This window comes from Pongo abelii, chromosome 19 (genome assembly GCF_028885655.2).
Source record: "Pongo abelii isolate AG06213 chromosome 19, NHGRI_mPonAbe1-v2.0_pri, whole genome shotgun sequence".
In the NCBI taxonomy this organism is placed as follows: domain Eukaryota; kingdom Metazoa; phylum Chordata; class Mammalia; order Primates; family Hominidae; genus Pongo; species Pongo abelii.
Genome location: NC_072004.2, coordinates 86,200,158 through 86,219,426, shown reverse-complemented (window position 1 = coordinate 86,219,426; position 19,269 = coordinate 86,200,158).

The following is a 19,269-nucleotide window of genomic DNA, read 5'->3' as shown; positions in this document are numbered from 1 at the left end:
CTTTTTCAGTCTTCAAAAAAGGTAACAGACACTACATGAACACTGACTGATCTTTCTTCTTTGTTTCTGCAGAAATAGAAATGAAATCACCTAGCACTGGAAAAATGAAACAACTCTTAGCTGGTAACTTGGTTTGATGTACAAACAGGTGAGGAAAGAAAGAGAAACATTCAAAAAAAGTTTATCTGTGAATGACTTTTTTAGAATTCTTTACAAAAGATGATCTAAAGATTAAAATTGTATGCTTGAGGGAGATGGCTGTGTTTGTATATTACATTGACCCTGACTACTGACTGATAAGCTATTGTAGATCCTGCTTGCCATTAAATTTCACATTTTGAATCTGAAAAAAAAAAAAATAGGCTAAACGGAGGAGTGCTTTATGTCACATCTCCTGTAGATCAATGAATAAATAAACTGTAATACTTTCCTTCCAGGAGCCTAAAAAGGCCTTTTACATTCTAAAAACGACTTTTTAAGAGTCACTTGTCTGTAAGGATTCAAGGTTTCATTTGCATGGTCAAAGTAGAAAAATATTTTATTAGAGGGGGACCTTCTCAAATATATTCTCTATTTTCTCCTGTCCTCCAATTCATGCTAAAGTTATAAAGAGAACTGAAAAACAAAAGAAAACCAAACAGAACAACAACAAAACCCTCCTTTCTTCCTTCATCACTACCAACCGCAGCCAAAACATTGCAGTGAGGAAAATACCTGCAGCCTCTGGGAGCTTTGATAGAATCAAGACCAGTGAGATGTGCCAGGCCTTTTTCCTTTCTCCCAGATGGTGTCGTTTGCGACTTTCACATTTGGCTTTTAATGGACAAGCAAGAAAGCCTGCCAGTAAAGCAGTGAAGCAAACTAAGAAAACAAACAAACAAAAGCAATCACGCCCTAGACACGGAGGCCAATGACAGGTATGATTGATCAGGTGACCAGCTGGAAGCTGTCACCACCAGGTTGAGAGAAACAGGCAGAGTTTGGCATGTTTCACGGGCCAGAGATTATCATGGGGTATTAGGTAGTTAGCGTTCTTCGGCAAACAAAGAAATGGAAAGAATGGAGTTTGCTTTGCCTGGGCCACATAACTCAAAAGCAATACTTACCACATGATCCACCTGGTATAAAGGATACTTGCCTGGGTCACATGTCTCATAAGCAATGTTTACCACATGATTCACCTTACATAAAGGATAGTTGAAACTAAACATATCATATTTCCTCTTGGAAAAGCTTCCTAGAGAAATTCGTACTGTGCACCACTGTATTCCTCTTCTGTCTGTATTTTTGTGTTCAGAGACAGGCTGAATACTTTTTCCTTGCTAAAATAAGTATACATTTTGGCATGTAATAACCTCAGCAGCCATACAATCCATTGGGAAGCAACCTCAAGTTTAAATACTTAAATTCTAATTGTGGTGTAATTTCCTTGTTGCTTAACTGAGGAAAACAGAAGCCCTACTAATTCGATAGTCTTGAAACAAGTGGAATAATACCACATACACTTGATTTTAAGATGTCATGGATTATAAGGCTCACAGAAAGTTTTTGAAGAAATAACACCTTTTTGCACATTAAGTAAACATATTGATTTAAAAATTAATCTCATTCTTTAAAAAATATTAAAATGTGAATAAAAGGTACACATTGCAATTAAAGAAATAAGATCTACATGAAAATATTTTATAAACCACAAAGTGCTAGATACATGAAAGATATTACCAACAATTCAGTCTTAATGTGAGCGTGTTAATAATATGGAATTAATAATATCCTGCTTGCTGTAGACAGTAGCCTTCAATAACACAGTGTCTTCACACACACAAACAGAAACACATCAAGAACAGCATAAACTTAAGATCTTAGTGTACGTCAGCTCATGTATACTAAAAATGAAAATAATAAAAAAAAAACCCCTTACAAATTTTACTTCATCAGAATGCAAGTAAATATCAATTTAACAAACACATCCTGAAAGCCTCAACCTGATTCCATTTCAACCAACACACACATATTTGGTGAGTAAATTATTGATCGAACACATCCTATAATATTTATTCCTGGTTTTTGTTAAGCACCCAATTTGTATTTACAAATACAGTATTTGTTTTCAAAGAATTAGGATGAAACAGAAGATAATCAAATGACACTGTACGATTGACTAAGAGACAGATCATCAATATCTCCTCAGTATGGCCAAATTCTGGTATCTTGCCAAAATATTTTGGTAAAATACTGGGAAATAAAGCTACGTGCCTACATTACTGGTTCCCAAACTTGGCTCCTTCCAAGGATCCCCTGAAACAGATAAAACACATTCAGTGTTTCTCGTCTACCCTTGGAGACGCTGAAGCACTGTGTCCGAGTGGGGTCCCAGGATTTTCAATGTTTATCAGGTGATTCTAATGAGAGATGGAGACTGTTGTAGTAACAATTCACATTAACCTTCTAGACTCATTAGTAATGTAACAATATGGAAAAATGTTATTTTGAAGGAGAATGTATTTTTTTCTTTAATGTTGAAGAAATATTTGCTACATCACTTGGCAAGGGTGGGAGAAATGCTCATGGGAAATTTTTGAGGAAAAAAAGATGGTCCTGGGCTACATTCTAAGCTTATTCTTGCTGGGTAGGGTACATAAACTCAGAGCATGAGATAAATTATTATGGACAAAAGAGGAAATGTTTTAAAGATTGCAAATGGGAAGAAAATACGGGTAAAAGGAAAATGTTCTTAGTTTAGTGCCTTACCTGTACATATTTGCTAAATTTAGTAGTTATTGTTGTTGTTAGTATTATTACCCCTAACATCATATGTGGATAACAAAAGTCAGTAACATATTAGGGTCTAAAGATGTCATCAAAGGGACTGATCTAATGACTGGCAAAGTTCAAGGATCCTTAAACTCAGTGGCCATTGACCATGAACATGTACCATAAAGAAAGACTAAAACAGAAGCATTTCTTTAAATAATCTGTTGGAACAGCCAAATGTCTTTGTCAATTTAAAGTTGAATCAAAACTGTCCGGTATATCCCAAAACAATGATGAATCTTTGGAAATGCAAGCAGACATTTCAAAAGAAATGATTTCATACTTGATTGTCTTCAGGAAGCTAGAGTTAATGGTAATGTAATAATGCTTTCTTAAATGTCAAAGGATAAATAATTGACCCCCTTCGAATATTGCTACTTTCCTTCTGTTTTTCCCCAGTGATTGATATTCTTTAATCTATTTAATTATATTTTAAAATAAATTTTACATGCAATTTTTAAACTTTTATTTCATAAATTGCTAACCAGATTTTAGGTTCCAAAAACTCTAAAACAGTGTATTGAAAATGTAATCTTTGTAGAGTCAAGAATAATTAAAAAATTGCACTTTTACTGACCATTAACCAGGGGAAAGAAGTTCTTTTGGGATAAGGAGTGTTACTGAAAAAGGTCATGCTGCCTGTGACTTTTGTAGTTCACAGATTTCAGGTAACTGGTGCTCTGCAGTACGAGTGAAAAAAAATACTTGTTTTTAAGACAAGGTATGGAGCAAAATATTGTCAAAATAGTGTTTTTCAAGGTGTATTTATTTTTATTTTTAATGAAACAAAATTACTGCCAGCTGTGCTGTGTTCTCACTCAACCCATTACATTTTAATGAATCTTACAATAAGATGATTAATTCTACACTCTTGGAGACTTTTGGCTGAATGTTGTTGATTAAGCAATTACATTAATCCACTTCTGTTTGTTTTTTTGCAAGCCCAATGATGAAGGTAATTTTTCCCCCTGTGGAATAATCTCACTAGAATTATTAGGCATGTGTGAAAGGAGTTTTATACATGTTTCCAAGGGCTTCAGTTGCTATTATTAACCAATTTTAAGCTGCAAATTACAATCAACCTGTTTTATTCCAGCTGATAAAGTTCACAACATCAATTTGTTTAATTTCTGATCTTAGGCATTGACATTATACACTGGCGTTAAAATAATATCATAGTTTTTTGGCATGGAATAACTTACATAAAAACACAACAGAAATTGATCTACTATTTGACTTAGCAAAACATACACTTTTTTTTTTGCTTTCAAAAATGATTAAAATGTAGGGAATAATACAAATAAAGGTTTTAGAAATGTAGTAGAAAATGTTAGAAGTAGGATTATGGTTTAGAGTAGGTAGATCAGTTTGGGTGTTGGTTGGGGACCCCTGTGGGTTTGCAGAATTAGCAAGATATTTATTGTGGACCTGATAGGACAGGCAACAGGAGAGGTGTCTACCTGACATGGAGAGATACCGGAAGGTTTGGGTTATAAGAAATTTAATAGTGGAGATAACTGCCTCCGCATTTCTTGTGATGGCAAATGGTAGCACATACAAGAATCAGAATAGAGGTAACACAAATGATTGGATTATTTGATGCTTATTTTGCCTACCTTTTTTCTTCTTTTACTGTAGAAGATCAAAGATATGAATAGTTTTTTATTTCATGTAACTCGTTATATTAGGCTGCATCATACAAAAGAACCAATGTTCAATCATTTTTAATTAACTAAAATGGCAATTTATAGGGTTAAAAATAATAACTATACAAAGTAATTCTGTCATACAGGCTTATTGCCTTCTTACTTGGTTCTTCTTTTGTTGTTGCTGTTACAGGATAAAATGTATCAGCTTTTGAGAGTTCATTGATTTTCCTTTCCCCTTTTCTGACTACAGAGGACTCTGCCTTGAATGACTATTTGCTCTCGAGAAAGTTCAGGGCTTCTGTGATAGAGAATAAGGATAGAAATGGGAGAGAATAGGGAGAAAAAACAAAAACACCTCTCTGAATGTGAAACACAGATGTTTTATTTTAGTGAAGTTGAAGAGAAAAGTGAAGCTGAAGAGAAAATTGCACAAAGCACAGCTGCATTGTGCAAGAAAAATTATTTGTTGAAAGAAAAATAAATTTGATATTAGGCAGTTTTGCTAAGGATTATATATCCATTTTATTTCCTTAAAAAATATAGGTGAAGGGCTGGGCACGGTGGCTCACGCCTATAATCCCTGCACTTTGGGAGGCCGAGGCAGGTGGATCACAAGGCAGGAGATCGAGACCATCCTGGCTAACACAGTGAAACCCCATCTCTACTAAAAATACAAAAAATTAGCCGGGCATGGTGGCGTGTGCCTGTAGTCCCAGCTACTCAGGAGGCTGAGGCAGAAGAATGGCATGAACCCGGGAGGCGGAGCTTGCAGTGAGCTGAGATCACACCACTGCACTCCAGCCTGGGCGACAGAGTGAGACTCCGTCTCAAAAAAAAAAAAAACAGGTGAAGAATTTGGATTATACTAGCTTCAAAGCATGCACTTACTAAATTTGAAAGACATTTAATTATATATGCATGACATTATTCTTTTCTCCTTCTGTCTATAAAATTTTTTTTAGTTTGTCTAAATTTAAGGAATACAAGTGCGATTTTGTTACATGGAAATATTGCACAGAGGTGAAGTCTGGGTCTTTCATGTATTCATCACCCAGATAATATATATTAAATAATCTTATATAATTTAAAATAATGTAAAATTAAATTTTACATTGTATTATTCATATCTTATACACATGCTATTGCATGAAATACACATTCAAAAATACATATTACGACATAGGGGCTCAAAACTCACAGGCATGTCTAGTCCTAATTATGGACCTACTTGCAACATATGCTCTAAAATACATGTTATTTGACCCTCCTGTTTCTGGCAATAGCTTCTCATATTTCCTTTGAATTAAGAAAATTTCTGTTGATAAATTTCTTACATTCAAACCATTACATCCCATCACCTTAGCAAACTGTCTGTTAGACTTTACTATAAGACTTGGGAGAGTCCTTAAATTATATTATATTAATACATAATTAATAATAGCTACCCTTTTAATAGTTTATTCAATAAATATTTATTGGGCGGGTGCAGTGGCTCATGCCTGTAATCCCAGCACTCTGGAAGGTCGAGGTGTGCAGATCATGAGGTCAGGAGTTTGAAACCAGCCTGTCCAACATGGTGAAACCCCATCTCTGCTAAAAATACAAAAATTAGCTAGGCGTGGTAGCGGGCACCTGTAATCCCAGCTACTCAGGAAGCTGAGGCAGGAGAATTGCTTGAACCCAGGAGGCAGAGGTTGCAGTGAGCTGAGATTGCGTCACTGCACTCCAGCCTGGAGACAGAGCAAGACTCAGTCTCAAATAAATAAATAAATAAACATTTATTTATTATTTACTCTATCCTTAGCACTGTAACATGAGCTAAGAATTTTCCTACATATAGGAGAAAGGACAGTCCCTGCTTTTAGTGAGTTTTAATGACTTTCTTCTGGATTGAATAGGGTGAGGTCTTCAATATGCTTCACAGAGATAAACAAGAATGTATACTTACTAGCTACTGTGAAATGGGATGAAGTAGATTTTCCTATGACATACAATATCCTGAATACAGAAAGAATGATATGGGCGGAAGGAGGAAGATTTTCTTTCCACTGTACCTTAACAAAAATTGAACAGTTTAAAACATTTTCATTTTCCTTTTCTTTTGGGACTGCATTGGTGTGTTAGGCTGAATAAGAATTAGTCCTTTATTTTTCAATGAAAGTAATGAACATTCTTTCTCTGCAAAATAAATGGTTATATTCATAGGCATAGAATATGGGTAAGCCCCAAATTAGCTTTTCTGTTACCTCCCATTCTTTTGAGAATGAATAGAGGAGAGAGGGAAGTATTGGGTTGCTCATTCCCACGACTGGCAGGATGGGGCAGCACCTATCCTGGCAGAGGAAGAGTCACATGTTTAGAAAGATGGTTCCTGTCTCCTCTCGACTGACAAGGACCCTGACTTCTGTGACTGGGTTTCAGCAATTGCAACACATCACATTATGGCCATAGCATATGCCTTGCCTTTTCACTTAGGGCTGTCTCAGAAGTTCAGAAATTGGTACCATTTTCTTTTAAGACCTCCTGAACACAGTTCTCACTCTTTCTGGGTCCACAAACTATATCAATGATGAGCAAATAATTAAAAGTGTGTTTCCCAAAGCACTTAAGGGTGGCTGGACACTGAGAAGCACTTTAAAAACCACACCAGGAACGTTTCATATCTTATGTATATTTTAAACATAGCATGGGCATTGAATTTTTAAATTCAGAAATAGTGTATCATGCAGCTACACTCCAGAGTTCTATAAACTTTAAGTATCCTACTGGATAAATTGGTGACCAGAAAAAGAAAATTCCCCTACAAAGTGTCTTTGGATACATTGTTTCTACAACCTAAAATGAACATTGCAGCAGGGTGCACTTTTCAAGCCCATTTGTTATTATATTAATTATGACAAATTGATTATAGAAGATAGAATTTGAATTTACAGTTTTAACATAAAAAGAGATTTATTAGATTTATTTAAAAGGTACTGAGGAAACTCAATAATCTAAGCAAGCATTGAACATCCAGCCAAAATAAAGAGAAGCATTCAGCTGTTGCACCTTAGAAAAAAAAAAATAGGTCGAAGTACTTAAGTACTGTCAAAATACTCACTGTTCATCTCTAAGTATTAGCTGTGTTGATCTTTCTCCCTAGACTAACTTTCTCTATCTGGTAGACATGTTAGCCAAGAGTTCCTAAGTTTTATGTCTTATAAAGAAGTTTCTTATTTCCACGTTCCAAAGTTCCATTAAAGTGACTCATCAAGTCAACTGGAGTCAGATTGTACCTTATGTCGGATAAATATGATCAGTGCTGGAGTCATATAAAACATGAAAGGTAAGTCAGTAGAACCTCTAAGAACAAAATGAGTAAAAGAAATGCTGTCAGCAGAAGGATTTGTTGTTGCCTGAGTGAGGGAGAAGATATCTGGGCACTGACAAGAACCTCCCATTGGCTAGACCCAACTGGAAGCCAGGAGTTAAGAGAAAAGAGTGCACTGTATTCTGTCTGATACCTTGTGGTAGAGATTAGGAAAGAGAAGATAAAAGGGTCTGGGGTAAAGGGAGGCAGAGTAATTAGTTCCCATAGTCAATATGATATATATGTGAGATGGTTTGGCTATGTCCCCACCCAAATCTCATCTTGAATTGTGACTCCCATAATTTCCATGTGTTGTGGAAAGGAGCCAGTGGGAGATAATTGAATCATGGGGGCAGTTTCCCCCATACTGTTCTCATGGTAGTGAGTAAGTCTCATGAGATCTGATGGTTTTATAAGGGGAAACCCCTTTGCTTGGTTCTCGTTTTCCCTCATCTGCTGCCATGTAAGACGTGACTTTCGCCTTCTGCCATGATTCTGAGGCCTCCCCAGCCATGTGGAACTGTGAGTCCATTAAACCTCTTTTACTTTATAAATTACCCAGTTTCAGGTATGTTTTCATCAGCAGTGTGAAAATGGACTAATACAATATGGGAGACTTTTACCTATTAGACTAGAATTTGTTAACAATAATTGTTAACCTGGCCCCTTTCTGGCCCTATGATAGAGAGGATTATAAATGGAAAAAGACTCAAGAAGCTTCTTTTTTATAGTTAAAATTTATTCTAGTTGAACAAGGAGGAGTATTTTGAATGCCAGGTGCTATTAATGTCAGTGTTGGTATCGTTTATACCTGCTATTAATTTTAGTTTCCTCCACATTTCTACGGTTGTACACCAGTGACTTTTAGGTTAGTGTTCTGTCTCAAGAAAGCAATACTAGTGGATGGCCTGCTTGTTCCCTCCTATTCTACTGTTACCAACCCAGACTTTGAAAATATAGCATTTAACTCCATAGTGATTATTTTATTTAATCCAGTAGGAGTCATATTTTGGTCCTTTGCATTCTTAGAAAGGAAAGGTGAATTCCTTAAAGAATTAGGAAGAGAATACCATTCTCTTCCTGCACATAATTCAAAGGGCTTGCTGAATCATTGCAGTAATATTAGAACCTGTGAAAACCCCATTGGACATGAGAAGGTGTTGAAGGGATAGGAAAGGAGAAATGGACTTGAAAGGTTTCTTCCCATCTGGTGATTCCCCCAATGACCAAGCTAAAAGAGGACCGGGAAGAGAAAAGCCTCAAGTAATATTATGAGAGTCGTGTTTTCCACTCATGTTCAGGAAACCACTGAGACAAAAGACACCCAGCAGCAGCCACATGGCTCGGGGACTTGGAAAAACATGCTACTTCCTCTGTTGTTTCCTCACAATATTCGTGCCCTCTCTCAATTTGTTTTTGTAAGGAAATAATTAAAGATACAGATTTTTTTAAAAAGACTGACCAGTCGCTCTTTAAATGTTAAAAAAAAACCCTCTTTTTCAATGAAATTATTTCAGTGCTTTCTGTTTTGTTCTTCAGACAAAAAAAAAAAAAAATCAGTTTTCTTTATCTGGACACTAAAGAGAAGATTGGTTTACATCTCCTTAGAGGAAAATACCCAAGGAAACTTTTGCCAGCTTAATGCATTAGTCTGAGATTTTTATGTCATGTGGTTATGAGGTGTAAGGCTACTTTAAATCAAAGTACTCTTTCTTATGCCACTCTTGAGCTATATGAAAATACATGAATTTCATACTTCATATTTCTTATCTTCTAATCAGTTTTTTTTGTCAACTGCTACTTTTAACACAGTAAATGCTAAGAGTATTGAAAAGTAATATAATCTACATTGCAAGTTTATTAGGACTTCATTCTTTCTGTGAGTCAGCAGATCTCTGCATACATAACTCTTTTTTCATTAAAAACTATTAATAGAATACGAAGTGGCACCTCTTCAATAAAGCCACCAAAGATAAAACCTTACTAAAAATTTAGTAGGCATTGAGTATACTAAACTATTATATGTAGTACATATTCATGTAGTTGTAGGCAAGAAAAATAAAATTCTACAGATTTCATTGAGAGATAAGATTTTGTATCAGATTGAAAAACATAAAAGCTTCGCATGTTCTATATTTATTCCATCTAACTGCTGATCTCAAAGAATAGTAAAAACTCTAAGGTTTCTAATACAGAGGGAATTTTTGTTTGGTTTTCTTTGCCTCACACACAAAATATTATCCTTCATCATTGTAATATATATTGATCCATCATTTTAGAAAATAACATGAAAATACATTTTCTTTAGTCTTTCGTCTATTTTTGTTTTCTGATGAGAAATCTGCAGTCTCTCAAATAGCTGCTTTCTTATATGTAATTTGTCATCTCATTCCCCTCACCCACCCTTTAGCTACTTTCAATTTTTTTCTTTGTTTTTGATTTTCAGCAGTTTGGTTATGATTTACCTGCATATAGATTTTTAAAGTACATCTTATTTGGGGTTCGCTGAGCTTCTTCATTCTGTAAACTTTATTTTACCAAATTTTACTAAATTTGCAAAATTATCAGCCATTAATTCTTTAGGTATTTTTGTACTATATTGTTTCTTTTTTTTTTTAAACTTTGATGTCATAAATATTAGACTCTTAGAATTGTCTCACAGGTTCCCAAGGCTGGTTTTCTTTTTTTTTCCAAATATTTTTCTTTCTGTTTCTCAGACTGGATAATTTTTATTGATGTATTTCACTCTTTTCACAATTAACTCCATTTTGCTATTAATTTTAACATTTCAGTTATTTAAATTTCGATTATTTTTAGATTCTAATATTTCTATTTTTCATATCTTCTACATCTTTGCTGAGACTATCTTTCCATTCGTTTTAAGAGTATTTTCTCTACTTCCTGGAGCATGGTTATACTAAGCTTCATAAGTGAAGGAGAAATAAAATCCTTTACAGACAAGCAAATGCTGAGAGATTTTGTCACCACCAGGCCTGCCCTAAAAGAGCTCCTGAAGGAAGCACTAAACATGGAAAGGAACAACCGGTACCAGCCAATGCAAAAACATGCCAAATTGTAAAGACCATCGAGGCTAGAAAGAAACTGCATCAACTAACGAGCCAAATAACCAGCTAACATCATAATGACAGGATGAAATTCACACATAACAATATTAACCTTAAATGTAAATGGGCTAAATGCTCCAATTAAAAGACACAGACTGGCAAATTGGATAAAGAGTCAAGACTCATCAGTGTGCTGTATTCAGGAAACCCATCTCATGTGCAGAGACACACATAGGCTCAAAATAAAGGGATGGAGGAAGATCTACCAAGCAAATGGAAAACAAAAAAAGGCAGGGGTTGCAATCCTAGTCTCTGATAAAACAGACTTTAAACCAACAAAGATCAAAAGAGACAAAGAAGGCCATTACATAGTGGTAAAGGGATCAATTCAACAAGAAGAGCTAACTATCCTAAATATATATGCAGCCAATACAGGAGCACCCAGATTCATAAAGCAAGTCCTTAGAGACCTAGAAAGAGACTTAGACTCCCACACAATAATAATGCAAGACTTTAACACCCCACTGTCAACATTAGACAGATCAATGAGACAGAAAGTTAACAAGGATATCCAGGAACTGAACTCAGCTCTGCACCAAGCGGACCTAATAGACATCTACAGAACTCTCCACCCCAAATCAACAGAATATACATTCTTCTCAGCACCACACCACACTTATTCCAAAATTGATCACTTAGTTGGAAGGTTATAATAGTTGCTTTAAATTATTTTTCTAATGATTTCAACATTGGTGTTATCTGTTTATTTTCCTCAAAGTTATTGAGATTTTCCTGCTTCTTTATATGTCAAGTAATAGTGGATTGTATCCTTAAAAATTTTAATATTGTGGTAGGAGATTTTGAATCTTTTAAAAGTCCTATGGATTGTTTTAGCAAACAATCAACTCAAACAATCAGTTGGGTTCCACACGATGAGCTATAACCTATCCTTCAATATTGGTTCAGTTTCTAAAACCTCTACAGGACTCTTCAGTTGTTTTCCATGTGTGTACCAACTAGGAAGAAATCTGAGTCTTTTTAGTATTATCTCGACACTCTTGAGATTTTATTAATGCTTTTCGATTATTTTTCCATATTTTAGTTCTGATTGGATGATCTCCATTGATGTATCTTTGAGTTCACTGACTTTTCACTCTGTCATTTTAATTTTGCCATTGAGTCTATCTAGTGAATATTTAATTTTGATTATGTTGGTTTGACTTGTAACACCAAAAAATTGAGATGCTGATATGGTTTGGATGTTTTGTCCCCTCCAAGTCTCATGTTGAAATGTGACCTCCAATGTTGGAGGTGGGATTAGTGGGAGGTGTTTGGGTCATGGGGGCAGATCCCTCCTGAATGGCTTGGTGTTGTCCTTGTGGTAATGGGTGAATTCTCATTCTATGAGTTCACTTGAGATCTAGTCGTTTAGAAGAACCTGGCACCTCTTCCCTCTCTCTCTTGCTCCCTCGCTCATCATGTGACATGCTGGCTCGCCTTCATTTTCCATTATGATTAGAAGCTTCCTGAGGCCTCATCAGAAGCAAATGCTGGTGCCATGCTTCATGGACAGCCTGCAGAACTCTGAGCTGAATAAACCTGTTTTCTTTATAAATTACCCAGCCTCTGCTATTTCTTTATAGCAATGCAAATGGACAAATACGGCTTAAAAATATGACAATCAGAAAGTGAAAGGTAAACAATCCAAAACTTTAGGGACTCATATTCTGGGTGAAGTTTAAGGGTGCAAGTGTCTGAGTATATCAAAATATCTCCTCAAAGGTAAAGGAAAGTTTTCTGAAATTTTACTGCCTACGACTCAAAAAGATGGGTACTATATAGCGGAACATTTTGGAGTGGGATAAAAGAGCAAGATACAACACACTTGAGTACGCTAATCCAAAATATTTATCTCATTAACCTCCAAATACCATTTTGGTCATTTGTTTCCTGGGATCACTCCTCATATAAATTTATATAACAATCAGCACCCAGATGAGAAGTAGAAAGTGCACATGTTATTTAAACAGAGAAAATAAAGAATTGGATATTAATTGTTGAAGAACAGAAAGGACACAGAGAAAACACTAAGAAATCATGGGTGTATTAACAGTAGTAAGGAGTTGCCACCTCTATGACTAGGGGAACACTAGATGTGTTCCCACTTAACACTTGAAGAGTGGGACCCGGAGACCTCTGAGGATGGGTTGCTGCTCTGCTGCTAAGGATGCCACTAAACTTAGATTAGTGAGTTCAGTGCCATTGTGGGACTGACCTGAGACCTTGTGGGAGGAGGAGCTGGACAGTTAATGAGAAGGAGGCACATTGAAGCTGATCTGTAAGTGCTGGAAGATGGAAAACTGGATTAAACTTCTGCTAGTGGAATGGTTGCAGGGGCAAAGCCAGGGCGAAGCTGACAAGTAGAGAAAACAGAAAAAAAGCTAACAGGATGCTGGTGTAAAAAGGCAAGTCTCTTTTCATCTTCCAATCTTCCAGTTCACTTGTATTGGCAGAGCCTATTAAGGAGCCAGCTGCAGAGAAGGAATGTGGGTGGCAGAGATCTGCCTTTCCATTGCCAAATGAAGTAGAGAATTATAGACTTGGGTGAAAGGCACTAGCCCAGTAAATGGCACACTGTGTCATGACTACTCATGACAGCTTATATGTGAACAATTAACTTAGTTTCATAATATTGGCTGGGCGCGGTGGCTTAGGCCTATAATCCCAGCACTTTGGGAGGCCGAGGCAGGTAGATTATCTGAGGTCAGGAGCTTGAGACCAGCCTGGCTAACATGGTGAAACCCCGTCTCTACTAAAAATACAAAAATTAGCTGGGGATGGCGGCAGGTATGTGTAATCTCAGCTACTCTGGAGGCTGAGGCAGGAGAATTGCTTGAACCTGGGAGGTGGAGTTTGCAGTGAGCCAAGATCGTGTCATTGCACTCCAGCCTGGGCAACAAGAGTGAAACTCAGTCTCAATAATAATAATAATAATATTGTGTGTGTCCAGCTGAAGATGTAATTTTAAAATTAATACATTTAGGAAAATAAAAACAAACAGTAAAATAAGAAAAAAAACTGGCTGTTTTTGTCATTTGCCTCTCAAGTATTAGGTTGCTGAATTTAGAGTAATTGCATGTTTGATAGCTAAATTTTGGATTGAGAACAATTGTAGCAGGAAATTAATAGTGATCAAAGTAATTTTCCCAGAAAGTTGAACAGTGTTTTTCCTGTGGTGCCGTGTATTCCCTGGCAGGGTGCTACATGCCACATGGGTGCAAAATCAGGGGCTTACAGTGATAAATGTGAATCTCAGTGTGAAGGCTTGCCTACTCATGAGATAGAGTGTGTTATATTTTACTCCAGTACCAACAAATATACATTGAAAATATACATCTAAGAAGATGACCTAGATTTTGGACCTTACCTGAAAAGCACCTGGTAGACCAAGCCCATCTCATTGTTAAGGTAAAACACAACTAGAGGCTATGAATTATGTAGTTTTATTTATTCATTAATTGCTCTAATCCTCAGCTCGTTCAGTTGTAATGTATGTGTCTTCAAACTTGATATTTTGAATGTCAAGGGTTACTCCATCCTATGCCATCACTTTCATGTAATTCCTAAATTATGGAATATGTTTTTTCTTTGTTTTTAGGTATCCTTCTTTATTAATAACAGACCTTATTTTTGAGAGTCCCAAATTCAACACATTTCCTTGAAACTTTAGAGGTAGTTACACACATCTCTAAACTAGACATGACCATTACTCACTAACAGTATGAATAGTGGAGCCAGAACTTGGCTATTATGCCTCCAGATCAGACCTATAACCATTTTTCCTCTAATATATGATGAGTGTCCATTTCTAAGAGCTCTTCTACTCCCTCTGGCTTATCGTCTTGGTGTTGCCATCATTGTTACTTTTCCATTGATTTACTTAGGCCAAGAGAGCTTTTGCAGAATAAGGAAGATAATACTTTATTTCTCTCTTTTGGGTAAAGTCAAAGATGCCCTGGATTAGTGTTGCCTGGCCTCTGCACAGCATAAAGGCCAACTCTTTCATTTCAAACACATATAACCCATTCTCCCATTATGCATATGTACCTGCAGGGTGTCAAGGACATGGGGGAATGCCAATGTCTTCACATGCCATACAATCCCTCCACTGCTCAGAAAGACTCACTTATTCCATATGGCTAACACTTCAAACAAAACCGCTTGAGATTTTCATAGAAATTGCATTAAATTGGGAAATTATTTGCATACACTTCTGTTGTTTGTGCAGCCTAGGAATACACCGCTTTATTGTTTGTGGCTGGCTGGTAGGTTATACCCTTATAGGCTGCCTTGTTGGAACTACATTATGAAGGAAATCAACAGATTCCCTCTGATTGGGTTTATGCAAAGTCAGGGACAGCAAGAAATTAAAGACTGAGAGAAAGGGGAAGTCAGTGCATTTATTGCTTTGACTCCGTCACCCTTTGGGCACACCATTGGGTTGCCTCCATCATTCCACTGAAAGCCATAGCAGCTGTGGGTTTCTCCATGTGGATGCCTTCTCTATATTCTAGTAACCACTCCTAGGTGTAAATAGAAACGGTACCCTCTGCAACTCAATGTTATGGAGTATATGATCACACTTTGGTTGCCTTCATTCTTCACCCAGCAGCCATAAATCACACACAAGCTTAAAGCCTTCCACTGACTTCCGTTAAACTTAGAATAACATACACACCACAAACTACATCTACAAAGTGCAACCAGACTTGACTCATCCACCTTTCCAGACTCTCACTGCCACCATTTAAAGGCCTCATCCTGGTCTCTTAAAACCCAGCAATATCTGCTCCCGATTATATCCCCAACACCTTATCCCACTTTCCATTTCAGTTTCTACTTTCCAATGATTTTGTTTTTCTGCCATTTCCTTAAACACACTGAAACTTTTCTTGATGAAGAAAAGTTCATCCTTGCTATTACTACTTCCTAAATGCTCTTCCCTGTTTCTTTCCAAATTAGCTCATTCTCATCCTTCAGGTCTCTGCCCAGTAGTCACTGCCTCTGAAGGATCTTTCTGAACATCTTAAGTTGACCACCCCAATTATTTTTGATTATATCATCATCTTATTTTATTTCGTTTATGACATTACATAACAACCATAATCATTTTTCACTTATTTAGTGATGGTCTTCCCTAATGAGAATATAAGCTTCATTCATGCAATAATCTTGCTATTGGGGTTTACCATTGTAGCCTCGCAAAACAAACCTGGACTAATAGATGGCACTCAATACCTGTTTCTTGAGTGCAATTCTAGTATAATGTACTTTGCAATGAAAGGCATTTATCTCTCTTCAGCAAAAGTATGTGTTAGGTAGAAATCATTACTGATCCTCTCTACTCAAATTTTTCCATAACCACACTGCTCTCTAAGGTCTGTTATTTACAACCACACTTATTGTTTCTGCTTCCAGCTCCAGATGCTGATGTTGGGGTGAGGATTGTGATATAGTTTCGCTATGTCCTCACCCAAATCTCATCTTGAAATATAATTCCCATAATTCCCATTGTGGTGTGAGGGACCTGGTGGGAGATAATTAAATCATGGCAGCCGTTTCCCCCATACTGTTCTCATGGTAGTGAATAAGTCTCGTGAAATATAATGGTTTTATAATGGGTAACCGCTTTGGCTTGACTCTGACTCTTCTCTTGTCTGCCGCCAAGTGAGATGTGCATTTCGCCTTCTGCCATTATTGTGAGGCCACGTAGCACTGTAGGTCCATTAAACCTCTTTCTTTTGTAAATTTCCCAGTCTTGGTATCTTTATCAACAGTGTGAAAACAGACTAATACAGATGGGAAGTGGGCAAGCAGAGACTAGAGTGAAGTTCTTCTGGGATTTTTTTCCAGGTTGTGCCTTTACAGGTAAAGAATTAAACATTGCAGAAATCCCTTGATGTATCCAGTATAAATATAGTTCCCTCTCTTAGCTTAGAACCCTGAAGACATTATCTCTCCTATTTTTCTCTTCTATTGGTTTCATCTTTGGGTATCTGAAAGGGTTTATAGGCCTCTCTGCTGAAGCTATAACCCCATAATTCATCTGGAATATGAATACTGGGCACTCAATAGTTGTTTACTCAATAGCTGTTTGCAAAATTCAAATGGACAGAAATTTGTATTCTTACTTAAAACTTACCCCAGATATTTTCTGTGGCACATGCTTTTAGAAGGTTTTATTTGACAATTTTTAGGGTATTTGTATTAGTCAGTGTTCTCCAGAGGGACAGAACTAATAGGATGTATGTATATATGGAAGGGAGTTTATTAAGGAGAATTAACTCCCATGATCACAAGGCGAAGTCCCACGATAGGCCATCTGCAAGCTGAGGAAGAAAGAAGCCAGTAGTGGCTCAATCTGAGTCCAAAAGCCTCAAAAGTAGGAAGCTGACAGTGCAGCCTTCAGTCTGTGGTCCAAGGGCCAAGAGCCCCTGGCAAACCACTAGTGTAAGTTCAAGAGTCCAAAGACTGAAGAACCTGCAGTCTGATGTCCAAGGGCAGAAAGCATTCAGCACAGGAGAAAGATGAAAGCCAGCAGTCTCAGCAAACCAGCTTATCTCACCTTCTCATACCTGCTTTGTTCTAGCCCTGCTGGCAGCCAATTGGATGGTGCTCACTCACACTGAAGGTGAGTCTCCCTCTCCCAGTTCGCTGACTCAAATGTTAATCCACTCTGGCAACACCCTCACAGATACACCAGGAACAATACTTTATCAGCTATTTAGGCCTCCTTCAATCCAATCAAATTGACACCTAATATTAACATCACAGTATTCTATATCACTAGAGAAACATCAAACTAACTCTTATAACTAACTCCTAATCTATGAGCAATTTTGAGTTTAAGCATCAGAAAGCATCAGGATGATAATTAAGTCTCTAATTTTAATTTTAAAACATTTTATGTTTTAAAAAACTTAAATGTTTGACTTGTTCAGATTATAGGGATCCACAATTGCACTGGTGTATTTTCCGGGGATGGGCAAAGTGGCAGGGGATATGATACCTATTATTAAAGAGTAGCTTGCTCCCATGACTATTGTGTTCTTTTCCTTTTATTTGTTCCTCTGATATTTGACACAAATTAACAATTTTCTGATTGTTCAGAAAGAATGTATTTGTCAATATTTCAGTTATTTATAATAATCTATACATTCTTGTGAAGCAGTATTTAGTATACTTATCCATGTTGAAGGAAGCAAATGAATTTATATTTGACATCTCTATGAAAATGAAAGCATTGTCTGTAATAAAGTATTTGTACATAATTATATGTAAAATATTTGTATGTACTATTATATATAAAGTATTTATACATAATTATGTGTGTGTAAATGTATATGCATATACATATCTATTATTGTTAGGATCAAGTTCATTCTCAGCTAAGTCTGTGTTTAACTTTTCCAACAGGCCTCCACAATAATAAAATTGTCAAGCCATTTTTCCTTAACAATTACTGACTCCAGCTATAAATCCCTAAACTGGTCAATAACCTATAACCCAGCACCTTTCGAAATGGAATGTGGGATATTTATGCTCCCCCTGAGAATAGCTTGTATATAAAGTCCCAAACAGCAGAGTGTGCTGACCAGGACCACCATTCCTGAGCAATAACACAAACACAATAGCATCGGCGTCTTCCCTTCTGTCTTCCCTCCCCCACCTGTAACGTCTGAGACCACTTTTCTTGGAAGGCTTGAATCGCACCCAACTTAACATATTAGGTGCTAGCTTAGCACAGGCGGCACTAAACCACACCACAGCTCGTTAACCTTTAGACTATAAAAAAAGAAAAAAAAATCTTGCAGAAATGTCAGTTTTACTTTCCATTTCAATAACAGGGTTTAGGGTTAACAAAGAAAGAAAACACAAAACCTCAGACTGTGTGGTCATTATTATTAAGAATTGTTCATTTCATAATTAGTTTTTAAGTCATAAAGCATCTGAGGAAAATTAGCTTCTAATTGTACATTTTATTTAAAATTCATTATGTCAGGTTTTTCAAAAATATATTAGTCTAACTTAAATATAATGTAAAGTTGAGTAATCCCTTTACAATATACTGGAGATTTTTTCAAAAATATTAAGCACATATAAGACCATTTTCCTAATACGTTCTCTGACCATTAAACAAATATTTCTTAAGTGTTACGTGCTAGGCACAGCTTAAAAATCACTGAAATACAGTGGAGAATAAAACAGACAGAAGCTGCTGTCCTCAGGGTGCTTACATGCATTTTAGTGTTTTGCATCATCCTCTAATATATGCTTATATGTGTCTTTCCCTTCAGGATGAGGGTAAATTTGACAATGGTCAAAGTCCAAA